This window comes from Haliaeetus leucocephalus, unplaced genomic scaffold, assembly GCF_000737465.1.
Source record: "Haliaeetus leucocephalus isolate CR32 unplaced genomic scaffold, Haliaeetus_leucocephalus-4.0 Scaffold656, whole genome shotgun sequence".
NCBI lineage: Eukaryota > Metazoa > Chordata > Aves > Accipitriformes > Accipitridae > Haliaeetus > Haliaeetus leucocephalus.
The window spans coordinates 19,631,337-19,646,095 of record NW_010973092.1 but is presented as its reverse complement, the minus strand read 5'-3'; positions in this window follow the sequence as shown (position 1 = coordinate 19,646,095).

Below are 14,759 nucleotides of genomic sequence, written 5' to 3'. Positions count from 1 at the left end.
CAGGAGGCAAGGCAACAATTTTGGTAACCAACAATGTTTACAATACATACCAACAACCAACCGTTTTACACTGATAGTTAAACATGCAGAAAAGGCACAGACGTGCTGCTTGTTTCCCACTGAAGAAAAAAATCTCTCAGGCACTTGAGAAACTCAGCCTGAGAGGGCGTAAAAGAAGTCAGGGCTTAGGATCACCCAGCTTCAGTCAACAGCACCTTCATGGCAGGCTGATCCCGAGACATGACATAGGCTCTCTTGCACCACAGACACAATATAATAGATTAAGTACTCGCTGCACTACTGAAAACACATCTTTACCCTGAAAAGCCTATACTCTGTCATACACTGAAGTACAACTTTGCAAGGTGCAAAGCAGGAATATTCACCTAACCTGCATTAAGCTTTCCACTTACTCTCATGCTGCAAGTGCCCACACTGCTGTAGAGAAAGAAAACTTAAAAAGCTGAAAGCTTTAAAAACAAACAAACAAAAAAACACACCCAAACACAACACACCCCATCCAAAAAACTAAAAAGAGGCTGATGCATGCTAGCATACAAATAACATTTCTGACTTTTAAATCAAAAAGCTTGGAAGTGCAGATGAAGGGTCCCAGCTCCCGCAGCAGAAGGCACGCCAGGCTGCAACTCCAGAGACACCTGGTGAGCTGCCACCTCCCTACTGCTGCAGGAGGGTGGAGGATGGCCACCTCCTCTTCCTCAACCTACCTCTGACACTTATCAGAAAGTCCTGTGAACTCACTAACTAGCCTTCTCTTCCTATCACCCCCTTTTTTCCTTTTTGTGGGTCCAGCTTTGTGCTGGCTTGCACCATGGCCCAGAGGCGCAGACGCTGGCACAGGGCAAGCTGTGAAAAGCCCTTCACCCCCTGCCCCAGGTACATCCTACCTTCAACAAGGAATTTCACTGTTTTATTCCCTCCTGATTAGCTCAGTGTGAATGCTTCCTACATAAGAAGCCAAGAAAAATATGCTGAAAGCCTTTATGGTTTCTGAAAAACATACCCAGTGCTCTGGAAAGCCCACTAGGTTTCTAGGTAAAAGCTGTTTCTATATATTTAATGCTGTTATGCCTCTTGCAGAAACAAAGTGCGGGATGAGGTAACCATGAGAAGATACATTAATTGTGTTAGTAGGATAATGAAGGTAATTCATCTGAAAACACGTTAGTATGATAGTTCACGAATTGGCCCAAAGTAATGGTCTATAAAACCACTTAGTATGAACGTTATTGAAATTTATCTAAAAAGCATAGCTTGATATCAAATACACCGTTTGGCAGCAATGACTTGGATATCATTTGAATAAATGTATTTACTGCAGTGTACAATTAAATACTTGTGAAGAATACAGGAACAGGCTATAGCTTAAATACATGTGTGAATGGGATGGGTTTAGGGGATAAAGGGACAACTGCCAGGGCCATGTTAAAGCAGGGCTGCACTCCCACCATGAGAATGCTCTAGTTCTCTGGAAACCGTCTTATTCCTGTGACTGCTCAAGCTCTTGCATCACTGAATTCAAATACAGTAACAGGTAGTAAACCAAGTCAGATGATATTGTAGCAGAGTGTTTAATTGTTGGCTCTTCCAGAGCGCACAATTCCCACGATGATTGCAATAACTGTAACATTTCATAAAGAAAGAGGGCATCCTCTGGAAGAGGGGCCCAACCACAGGCCAGCATAGCACTTGTTCCAGACAGCTAGGATGACCCAGCTGATATGGAAACAGGTTTTCCACAGCACAGATCTACCACACACAGGACATTACAGCAGCGTATGCACTCGAAGCAGGAATTTCAAGGACAAAGCAGCACAGACCACACAGCGGAAGAGAGTGAGCAATGCTGAATCTCAAGTGGAATATATAGAAAGACACCACTGCACAAGAAGTTGTGGTTGCCTAGCCTGCAGTTTCATAAGCAGCAGGAAAGCTGCTTAAAAACCAATGTTCATCCTCCCACACCCCTCTAGGAACTCATTCCCGTCTTCACATCACACCCCCTCTGTACTGGCACAGCTTTCCCTACGGCTGAGCGATTAACCAGACGGGGAAGAACTGATTTGGCTGGAGGGAAAGAAATCCATTTTTACAGGGTGGGCAGAGATCCCCATCTGGTTCACCATGCCACCACAGATACTGCTGCGAATGGAACTGGCAATGGCAAGAGGAGATGGCTATGTTAGCTGGCACCATTGGCAAAGGCATTCAAGTGGAAACAGAGGGCAAAGCTGGATGTCACAGCTGAGTTGAACCAGGTGCCGTTGAAAACAGAGCATCAAGCAGAGCCACTGCAGAGAGCACAAATGCCCTCCCAACACATCTAATGTTCAGACACATGAAGCCCCAACGTTAAACCATGGTCACAGTCCAGCACTTTAACTGTAAACCCTTCAGGTTATTCTACTGGTCATGATGGTGCTCATTATCATAGTAGATGGTTCAAAGGTAATGCAATTATATCTTGCTGGGGTTTAGTGCACTTGCAAGGATGTGAGGGTGGGGGAAGAACAGGCGTTTAAAGAAGCCACTTTCAGAGTTCCAGCCAAGCAGGTCTGCAAGCAGAGCCATCCCAGGACAACTTGCCCCTGCTTTCTAGAAGGAATCAAGATCTCATCAACAGCTAAAGCTTAAGAGGTTTCCATTCTGCTTCAAGCACTTCCACACTACTTCAAGCAAATGCTGCAGCAGTCCTACTGCTCCTTTCCCTGCCACAAATCTGCCTCAAACAGGCACCCACACTGGCACACACCTGATGCAGTGAGCCACTTCAGGGAGCTAAAACGGTCTCAGAGTAAGCCGGTAACTGTAAGAATTACCTTGCCAGCTTACTGTCCTGAAGGAGGAGGTGGCACTGCAGAGGGAAGTGGATGGGACTGCAGCAGCACTGGGATGAGCTCTGCACCCCAGGGCACATCCCAGCCCTGCTCAGGAGAGGTGAGGGCACAGACCCGAGCAGAAGGATGTATTAAACTGCTGGGGCTGCATCCACATCCCACGTTAAATGAGCTGGCCTGCCATGAACACACTGAAGGTGATAAACCTACAGTGGTGCTCTTTGCAAAAGCCACAACTAAAGGTCACAGTGTTTTCAAAAACTGGTAATTCAAGGTTTTCAGAATAACTTCAGATACCTACTTCCAGAACACTGGCATGCAAATAATTTCTAGACTTTGGCAACCATAGGAATGCAGCTCTGTGGCTTCTTTGCAGAAGTGTCCTGAAGGCACTCAAGGCTTTCCAAAAAGCCCATGAAAGAGCACTATTTCAACAGTGAGCTCTGCACACCAACAGAATGATGGAAAGGCCTAGGGCTTACGGTCCTGTTTTTCCAGGTTGCATGCCCACATGCACCCGAAGGCAATACTAGCTGTATCTCAGGCACTACTGGGCTAGTACATTCAACCTGCTCTGTACCAGGAGATGCTGCAGCCTCCCAACCTCTAGACCAGAGCAAATCTCTTGGTTACACAGCGGAAAAATCTAACTGCCCATCTCCTGTGCTGCAACTTAAGTCCCACCACCTTGTGCTACCTGAAGAGTTTTTTATATGCCATCTTCTATCAGTCTTCAAATTTTAACTATCCTGACCGGCTGCTTTCTAAAAGCTTTTAACTATACTCACCATTCTCTTTTGTTTTTTTTTTCCTAGGGAAGACGGTATTCAAACAGTGGTCTCACTAGCACAGCAGCGGGGGGCTAACCTGGGCTAAGCACAATAGACCACATGCTGAATTCAAGCATTATGCTATCCAAAAAAACTAACAAAAGAGGACAGTACAAGAACATTTTATACCTGGGAGAACATTCTCCATTTTAACGCCCTTTCTGCTACCCACCTAGTTGTTCCCCATTTTGTGCAGCTGATTGTGTGCAGGCATGGTAATATGTACTTGATTGCGTTATTTTGCAGCTTATTTCTTTCTCTCATATTTCCTTAAGTAGTCACAGTCATTTTGAATGATCATCCTGTCCTCCACCATGCTTCCAGACTGTCTTTGGATATTCTGTGCAAGGTAATGAGAATAGCCCTTATTCTATCGCCCAAGTCATGAGCATGGAATGTGGTGGGATTCACAACACAATGACCCAGCTTCATCTTCCAGTCAGAAAATAAACCAGCTTCCCTGTTCCCAAGGGAATCCTTTTGGTTTTGTCTGGTTTGTTACCTAAATACCTAACCCATCTGATAACCAGCAGGGATCCTTTACCCCTGGTGAAGGTAGAAGACAAGACAGCAGATAAAGATCTGCAGGGAAGCGTATTAACACAAATCTTCTGAACATTTTTTGGTTTCAAAAAGGTTAAGGCACACTTCATATTAAAGCCAGCTCACATGCAGGGGCTTCATCATGCCTCACTAACAGTTCAAAACTGTTTTCCATATAACTAAGAGTATTCAGAAACAAAAAAGTTTCATTCTTTCGCTTCACAGTCTCCAAATGAATTTATCTGCCCCATTCCACAAATAAAGCAATACTCCTCTCAACAGCTGGATAGCTAGCTAGTCAAGGTTGTTTGGTATACATGGCGCTTTTCAAGGAGGACTTAAGTGGGGTTGATTTAAGCTGGTTTTATTTAACATCAAGTACACACAACTAAAAACAGATAGTCATCCTCTTCTAACATAGCCTTCAAACTTAAATTTCATCTGCTCAGCTACCAAATCTTCTCCTCCACCATAAACGCCACGAAGATACTACCTCCTTAGAAATCCTTACTATTAGAATTTCATAATCTTAAATATTAATACACAGATGTTGCATAGACTATATTCTTTGATTATCAAAACATTTCTGTCATTTGAGTATATTCAACTTTGCCACACATTTTTTTTCCAGACCGTAGTAACCAGCTAAGTAAAAAGATGACATTCAGGTTCAGATAAGCCTATTTCTCACCAGTACCATTCCAGATCCAGCTCTCATAATCTGTTTTCATACGTTTTTCTCTGCTGTTCTTGTGGAGAAGGCCTATAGAGAGGCATCTGAAATGCTTATCAAAAAGCCTTACACAGCCAGTAACAACAAATGCTTCTCTACTTCATTTGTTTAGCAAATCTTTAGACCTTGCTACTGAGTTAAGAGATGCAACCTAATCTGGTGTCCCTACAAAAAAAAAAAAAAAAATCAATGAAGTTTATAACTGTTTTCTCTTCTACATGGGTGTTACTTCCTGCCTGTTGCCTTGTTACTGAAGCCAGCAGCGTGCCATAGAGAACCTGTCACCTTTTCCCCTCTGGAAGCACAGCCCACTCTATACAATGCACCATCACATGAAAGCAGGCATGGGGCATATCACCAGATCAAAATGCAACACATTGTCCAAAGCAGTATGTGCTATCTCCTAACAGCTTCCCAATTGCTACAGTACTGTGGATTCAAGTAACTTATTTTTATTCCAAAATCAGTAATGCACTCTGTAACTACAGGTTTTCATGCCTTCATTTTGGTCTAGCTATCATTAAGAGGATGGAAGGCATGCTCTGCAAGCAGCTTCACCGTGGTGTTCCTGAGGCCACAGCAGTGGTTTCACAACTACAAATAAACTGTTTTTTGGAGATGTCAGTGGTAACAACAGCCTCTTGCCTTCAGTTACGTTAAGTGTTAGGCTCTAATCATTTTATTTTTGCCAGGACTGTTTTGCCTCAAAGGAGTTAGAAAGGAGATGCGGCAAGCCAAATCACAGCAAGCACAGGCAATTAGTGACTTATTTATGTCACACAAAGGCTCCAGCTCATGGATGACATCCTAAAAGAATGCAAGAACCAAACTCAAGCTCATACCCATTTAACTGTCCAGATGGATATCCTGCTATGTCCCAACAAGCATCCAATTTATTTCTGCACAGTTTTCAGTTTCCAAAACTCAAGCAGGATTCCAACTACATAAAGAAAACTGATAGGGTATCAAGACACTACTTTAGAAGACACACATACTTTTTTCTAAAAAAGAGAACCTCCTATATAACTAAGATTAATCTTAACATTCTAGCTGCAAAACTTCATATTTGGGAAAGGGAAAAGACACGTCATGAGCAGCAAGCTATTACTATTAATAATAAACCACTCATTCTGTCTTCACAATAATGTTGGTGCATTTTATGCTGAAGATCTACAATACTAACATCACGAAAGAGAACTTCCAAAAATCAGAACAAATAATCACTGGATTTGCAACTGCTGTACTTTAGCTGTCTGCTCTTTGCATCAGGACTGCAACACTCTGGCCATGTGCAAAGGCAACACACCTGCATTTTAAGCAAACATCATCTTTCACAAACTGACACTAGCAGCAAAGATAACTTCAGACTCCCAAACCCCAGCCCTCTCACAGCCACATTTCTCACATTTAAGCCTACCGCTTAATGGTTAGTGCTTTCAAACATAACAAAGGGACTCAGCCTGGAGAGGGGATATCAGAGCCCAGGTGAGACTTGTACATCTGCTGGACCACTTTGATTCAGCTACTGAGAGCCCTTCTAACCTCACAGTGTCTCTTCCCACCCTTGAGGCAGAAAATTGTGTGAAGCTTCCCTAAAATCATTAAGAAAGAATGGAAGAACAGCTTATTGCCACTCTCAGAACCACAGTATGCATTTCAGATCCTAGGGATACACAGTCAGTGAAGATATAACAACTAGGCTGCAGCTACAGAGCACAGCTCTTTGAATCCCAAACTACCCTAGCACAGGTTTCAATTACCAACCTTAAGTTAGCAATGAATGCAAGAAGGGGCAGCCTTTTAACAAATTAATTTTTGCCACAAGTATTCCTCAAATAAGAAAAAAGTTTGTTATAAATTAGCCTACTTTATCAGTTGGCACAAGAATTTGCCAGTACTGCAAAATTAATTCTTGCTTAGCTTGCAGAAAACCACTGATGGCTGGCAATAAAAGGAAAAGAAAACCTGGGTATTTTTTTTCTGATCTTCTTCAGCACTCAATCTGCAATAAAAAGTGCCGTTTAAACTAGAGTGTCAGAAATAACCAGAATCTGACCCCACTCAAACCGCATTTTCATTCCTAAATTGATACGTTGTTATGCAATACCCTTCAGTGCTTTTAGCTGGCCACATCGTCTAAATCTAGACCTTGATTAACAATTTTAAAACAGTCAGAAGTGTACAAACACTGGAGTTGTTTCAGCTGACACATTTTGAAAAACGCAAGACTCCTATAATTAGAGGTTTGATGAGACAATTTGCTTAAACATGGAGGAAATGGACAGTGTTGTATTAACAGAGACCAAATACCATATTCTTTCTCAATTGCATGCCCAGCACCGTAGCAACTAAATACTATGTAACAAATACTCTTAGCATTACAAAAGTGAAAAAAGTTTTCCATCGTTTTCTCCATTTGCAAAAGCTACTAAAAGAAGAGCATCCACTGAAGCAAAGGAGAACATGAGTGTAAAGATTCTTCAGAGTAAAATGTTTTCTAAAGTTTCTAGAAAAAGTCATTCAGAATTCCTTTTTCAGTCCTTCACTTTGATTCAGGAACACTCTGTCAGTCTTATCTAAAAATTACAAAGCAATTCGTTTTTAAAGAAAAAAAGAAATAACAAAACCCACAAGTGATAAGGCCGAGAATTTCACTTTATGCTCAGGACAACCCTCAGCAACATCTCTGAGCTATAAACAATGAATTAGTTTCACGGGAAGAAGAATTGCACCATCACCGCACACCCCCAGACAACTCTCAATTTGCAGCTCCACCAACACACGCTGCGAGTTAAGAAGGGGGAAAAAAAACCACAAACACAAAAACAAACCCCAGGAAGAGCACAAGTGTTGTTCGGATGAGTTAAGCATCTTCTAAATGACTACAATTATCTGGAAGAATACGTTAGGCAGGGTGCTCTAACACATACCATCTCCTCTCCCTGCAAACTGTCAACAAGGCTGCAGACACTGAGAACACAGAGGGCACTGACTGATGAGAACTTTGCAGCTTCTCCAAAAGAGCAAAGCAAGTAGTAATAAAAACACACCGGTGCGATTAATTTTTGGATGCTTACCAGACTCACCTGCAAAGCCATAATCACTTTCTGTTAAGTGCAAACTCGCTAAGGGTGCACAGCAGTGCATGAGAATCAGAGCTAACAACCTGGACAAGAACCCTTTCGAGTCACTGCTTTAGCATATGGATGACCAATTAAAGCAACTTTTGTTTAAAAAAAAGAAAAACGTCACTGACCCACCCACATTTCATAAAAGCAACAGGAAGGAACAGGAAGTTTTGAGAGGAAGGAGTCACTGCTTGGCTGGTCTTGATGGAAAAAAAAAAGATTTTAAGCTAGTAACACAGCCATTTACTGAGTGGAAACCAACTTACATCTGATTAAAGGCACATTTTCTTTCTCCACCCCTTCTCCTCACCCCCAAAACAGGAAACAAGACAAAGCTACTGAACAAAAACCAGATGAGCTAAGAAATCCTGTTCAATTGGCTTTGCACCAGCGCTCTGCCTCTGGTTCTGCTGAACACTGCATCTTTCACCAATAACCATTGACTTTTCCCTAGGCCCATGATAATATTCTGTTAAACATAATCAAATTGTCTTAACCAATTCCTGCAAACTAAGTGAAACAGCTTAAAACACCTGATGCTGAAGTACTGATGCATACAGACCAAAAATTAACTTTTTTTCTTGAGGTTATAAGCTTTTAACCCTGCACAACTAATTTGCATTATTCTGTTTTGTTACAAATAAACCTTCTAGCTTTTTTTTTTTTGCTACTGTTTATTGCATCTTACATCATTATTTTTTCTCCCTAACCCCAGCTAGGAAAGGGGGGAAAAACCCACCCACACAATCCTATTGCACTCATCACTGTACCAGTACAAAATAAGAGTATTGTGATTGAGGACTCCACCAGCAGTGGAAGTGCCATGGAGTAACAAATAAGGGCTATATCCACTTTCCTAAAAGCCTTCCCCACATCTCTGCTTTCAGGATGCTTTGTTTAATGTTAGTTACGAAATGCATTTCCAGCTGTAACAGCAGTAGTTTGTAATTAAACATTTCTTCCAAAAAGTGGAAGTGGCAGTAACTACAAAGCCATACTTTGTACAGAAATTTAAACTGCTCCAGAGCTTTTCATACAGCCAAACCAGATCCTTGCTTTTTCCTCTCAAAAAATACGTCGTGTCTTCCATTTTACTTGTAGCTTGTATGAAGCTGTTCAGCTCTCAAGAAAGTTTCTACATTTAAAAGAAATTAAGTCATTGAACTGAGCCTATTGAATACAATCAAGGCACAGACAGCCTGCACCTGCAGACAAGCCCGCCAGCATCAGAAGCCGAGCAGCACTCCTGCCAGCACTGGGCACCGGCCACAAGAGCGGCTGGACAAATTTGCAGAACAGAAATCAGCCCAGGCTCAAACTCCTGGCTCAGGAAGCTCCTCCGCTGCAGGAGCTTGGCAGAGCACCTTAGGGAAGCAATGCTACTTGTTTGCCCTTTTGTCATGGTTTTGTTGCTTGGCTTGCCTGTTGCTTTCTCTTTTAGGGATGGCTTTATACACTGCCACCACCCAAGAAAAAGGTGGAGGGAAGATACAGGGAAGGGAAGCCAAATGATTGTGGGCATCAATAAAAAGACAGGTGGCAAGGGTCAATAATTATGACCAGGGAAACAGAGGGGGACACCAGACACCACCCAAGAGCATCCATCACTCCTCAAAGGCATCAAAGGAGCCAGAGGTTGCTGCTTAGCAGTGTGACAAGCAGAGGGAAGGGAAACAACCCTTGGAGTTCCTGTCTTATTCCCTCCTCCTGTTCCTGTTAACAGCCACCCTGGCCAAGGCCAGACAAAGGGCTTGTAATTTAGGGCCTCAGACAAGGGCTAGACTAATAGAAAGTTGACGGGACCAGTACAACCAAAACCTTATGATGAGGGTCATGGGAGACAGGACACTAGGCTGAACTGACCTCTCAGCTACAGCAATCAGATCACATCAAGTCCCCTGCACACGACTTCCAGTTTATAGTTCAACTTCTCATCCTTAAATGAATAAATAATTTAATTTTTAAGATGCTTAGACTCTGAAACACCTAGACATCAGGTACTGACTGAAATGAACTTTACGGTAAATTGTACGTGAAGTTCATATGAGACTTGTCACTTGCATATATGTCCACAGTCCATCATGAATTATCCAAGATCAGTGAGCACTCTTCAACATCAAGCAACGAGACTCACTAGGTCTTTAAGTCATGCTAAAGGAAATTAGTTTTACAAGTATACATTACAAGGACATACTTGCAAGAAAGTGGGTAAAGAACAAGCAGCTTGTACTTCTTGATTAGTTGCATTTACACAGAGAAACACCCACTTGCACCTTCTTGCTTCTCAGCATACCACCAGTTCTGTCCTCTGCTATTCAACAACACTGTTTCTGAATTTGTTATTCTAGTCAATTAAAAAAAACATTTACCCATCTATGGCTTCAGCTGAAGATCTCAAGAGCACTTTACAAAGACGAATACTGACCTGCTTGGTGTTACGCAGGTTAAACACCATTTTATAGGCATACAGCTCACCCTTGTTTACATGAAAAATTAAACTGACCCTTTTAGCTATGTACAGCTACATTGCTAGCATAGCCCTTGTGCAGACCGTTTATTTAAGTGGATCTTCTGTGCTGAGTTTGCATCATCCAGAAAAAGATACAGGAAGAAGAATGTCCCCCTTAGAGCCTTAGATCTCCATAGATCCTAAAGGCACCTATAAAAGTACCCAGAATAAAACAGTGAATGAAAATGCTCTGAACCCTTTTGGGAGTGCAAAAGGCAGCAGAAGGGGGAAACAACCACACATGTCATCAAGGCCACAAGCTCCTGATAGCATTAATTCTTATTGACTTCTTATTAACTGAAAAGAAGCAAATTTAATACTTACCTAAATGCCCTCTTGATCTTGTGCTAAACAACAGCAAGGACAGAAGTGTCTGGCCTACGCTCTCTCCTCATTTCCTTCAGTTAATCTCCAGGAAAAGAAAAATCAAAAAGTCTTTTTCTCCTGATTCTTCACCAGCTATCCACAAGCTTACTAGTTTCAGTCTCTTTCTTAAAAGAGTAACACTTGAAGGCTACTCCAGAACAAGGTGCACTAGTGGGCTTACAGCCTCTTCTACCCTAACCTCCACTAACATCTCATTCGCTCCCCGACATCAGCTCCACACAGAAATTCTTCATTAGCATATACAGTCATACGTAGATCTGTTCCATAACAGGGCACAGACAGCTTAGAAAACCAAGCATTGCTTGGAAAAAATGCACACTACAAGTTTGCTGTATCTCCTATTACCACCAGTGAAATCCTACCTGCCACACCGCTGCTAGCTCCCTAGATTATTTACTCTCAATCCCCCGACTGCCTTGGAAACACTACGGGAGTTTAACACACTTAGGTTGTAACGTACATCGACACTCCTACCTCAATGTATTAAAACAGATCTACTGAGAACTGGCATCCAGCTTGGTTCCATGTTCTCAGTACTGTTCCACTCTCTACCTTGGTAACTGTTACCCCTTTAGCTATAGCTGGCCTCACATTTGCTTCTTCCATCCATAGATACCCGAACTTAAAGCCTTTCAAAATAAATTCTCAGGAGTCTAAATGATTAATCAAGTAGTTGTCTTCTAAGTTAGAAAAATTATAACAGAAGGGAATGTCAATAGACTGGTGGAGATTTTCCCTTTGTAAACTGTGTCAGTTTAGATCTGCGTATTTAATAATTTCTATCACTTTATAAAGCACAGGGAAAAAAGGTTACTCCTGTCTTGATTCCACCAGAGGTATTTATAAACACATGTCAAAAGACTAGTAGATGCTTTCCATAGTACATCTGGGATTAACAAACGAAAATACGTAATCGTGTTTAGAGAAAAGGTAGCTGGCTCTTTAAATAAAAGAAAAAGAGCCAAGGAGGAATTATGAATCATATTTATACCAATAGAATAGTCTATACTAATTCACTGCACACCAGAAACCAGAGTTAACACCCGTTCTCACCCTGACTGGAAGATAACAAGTCTCAGTCATTCAAGACGAAAGATACCACTTACAGTTGCAGTGACTGCATGCCTCCCGCCATTCCTTTACCTCAATAAATCTATTTGCACCCAGTTCTGCTTTGCAGCACAGCAGGTCACTCTCAACACCCGTCTTTTCAGCATAGCTCCTCCAGTGAGGGTGCTGGTATACAATTTTGTGGGTAGGCTCTATTTTAAGTCTCATATGCTGGATTAAAAGAATATGGAGTTAAAAGTAGTAATTATCAAACATCTGCACTTTCTCTAGAGCTGCAACTCTGTTTAACCAACATGAGCTATAAACTCACTGAATTAGAGCTATTCCAGATTAGCTGTAAAACTAAATTAGGGTGAATTCCCAGAGTAGCAAAGGATCCAAATCCTCAAGGTTATATACATTAAAATTCCACAGCACAAGAATTTAAGTGCTTTCCAGTTAAGGCACAATAGTAGAAAACAACAACAGGCATTCATCACCATGTTGAATGACTGTCTCAACATGGCACTGTCCTAACAAAATAATACTCAGTCCTTTTTCATTCATGTTTCCTTTAGTGTCCAACAAAGCCAAGAGATGCCAGTAAAACTGAAAGCAGCAAGTTCCTTAACAGAATTATCATGGCCACATAGGTACTCACTCGAGACTAGCCTTACGATCCACCTACAATGAGTAGACTGGTTTTGCCGCTAAATATTTTTGTGAGCTTAACTAATTCTCTGCATAAGAAAGGTAATTTAGAAATCAAATAGTAGCAGTAGATATAATTTAAAGGCAGGACTTAAGTCCCAATAAAGTGTATTTCCAGTTCAAACATTTCTACTGATGTGGATTCCTCTGCAAGATCAGTTTCTCGATCTTACAGCTGCAGAAAGAAGATATTCACACTGCTGAAAAAACACAAATTACTTTTCTATTACATCTTTCAGTTAGGTTTATCAGACCAATGGAAACCCTACAAAGAAGCTGCACTTTAATGGCTGCCATTACACATGTCAACACAGAAATGCTGATGCTTCACAGAGCTTGAAAATTTATTGTGAGTTAAATATTTATATCAGTATTTTAAACCACCAGTTTGGGCGCGGGATTTCTAATCTCTGCCCACTGTGCTCCCCCCTGCCACCTTGCGTAAACTTTTAATCTCCAATGCAGAGGCCTATTATTAGAGCTGGCTGAAAAAAACACAAAGACTGAAGGTATGTTGTTTATTATGGAAGAGGTTAGGGCAAAGTCTTTTTAAAACAAAACCTAATAAACCTTTGTCTGTGGCTCCTGAGAAAAGTAAAACAACATTTCCTTGATGTTTTAAAAAAAAGTTTCTCAGTAAATAAAAAATTTAGTGACTCAACATAAAATTATGCCCTTTTTAAACAAAAGATTTCAATTCAGCCAGGAGAAACAAATGCTACTAAACACTTAACGTGACCTTAGCACCCTAAGATAGACCAAAGGGTACCTAAAAAATGGCACATATTGTAAAGTAAGCTGGGCTTTCACCTCCATTTAAACACAAACCTACCTACAAACCAACCTGGGAGCTGAAAAAAAACCCCACAACCTTTAGCTGGGCTTGAAAGTACTCAAAGCCTGGTGTAGCCAGCAGGACTGAGGATGTGCGTTAGCAGAACAGTGCAGCTAACAGTCTCTCCCACCTCCCCCGCTTCCCCACTCACAGTGCAGGAAAAAAGCAGGAAACTAGTAACTCAAGCACCAAGAATACCTTTCCCACAACCCCCATCTCAAAAGACAAAAAACAAAGAAAAAAAAAGGGGGGGGGGGGGAGCAAAGAGCTCCCAGACTAGTTCAGTATAGATAACCCAGACATGCCTTGAGTCATAACTCTGAAAGCTGGAATGAGGACACGGTCACAGCAGCTCATACCCCAGACTGGGCAAGTAAGCGATCGATCACGCTAGCCAGATCACCCCTCGCCTCCTGGGCAGGGCAGGCGGGCCAAGGGCAGACAGGCAGGGAAGCGTGCCTGGTCACATCCAATTCTTGTAAGCGAGCCACACGCTTTCCTGCAAACTTTCAGCCTGAAAGACTTCACGTGCGTTGAACTAGCATGAACAATGAATAAAAGCCAGCTGATACATACTGCCCACGACCGCAGGCAGCAGGACAAGGGTTATGCATAAACCGGCGGCTGAGAGCTGATACACTCTCCCTACTTCTTGGCTGTAAAAAGTAGCACGAAACTTCTCATCAGCGAAGGAGAGGCACTCGCCTTACTGCATACTAGCAGATTAGAGGTGGGTGTCAAAAAAACGTGGCAGGGCCAAGCTAAGGAGGGGAGGGGTGTTCCCAGCGAAGAGAGGTTGTGTGTTGTGTACTGAAACCGAAACACCGACTCGGGGCGAGAGGGAGGATGCTCGCTTCAGCTGCGCCGCCAAGAGAAACTCGGGGCGCGGGGGGTCGAGAGGAGAAGGAGAAGCCCACCAGGGCCAAGACCAACTCCCTGTGGCTCGCCGGGCGGGCAGCCCTGCCCGGGCCCACCGCCGGGGAGCGGCGCCGGGGCGGCCCCGCCGGGCCGTGCCCGACTGCGCGGGGAGGAGCCTCTCCTCACAGCCCCGCTGCCACCGAAACTTCTCCAAAAACCGGGCTCGCCCGGCGCTTTTCCGCCGGCAAATAGCTCTCAGCAACCCAAAACACAACCGGCTCTCGCCCCCCTCCGCTCCCCCCCGCCCCAAGCCGGCC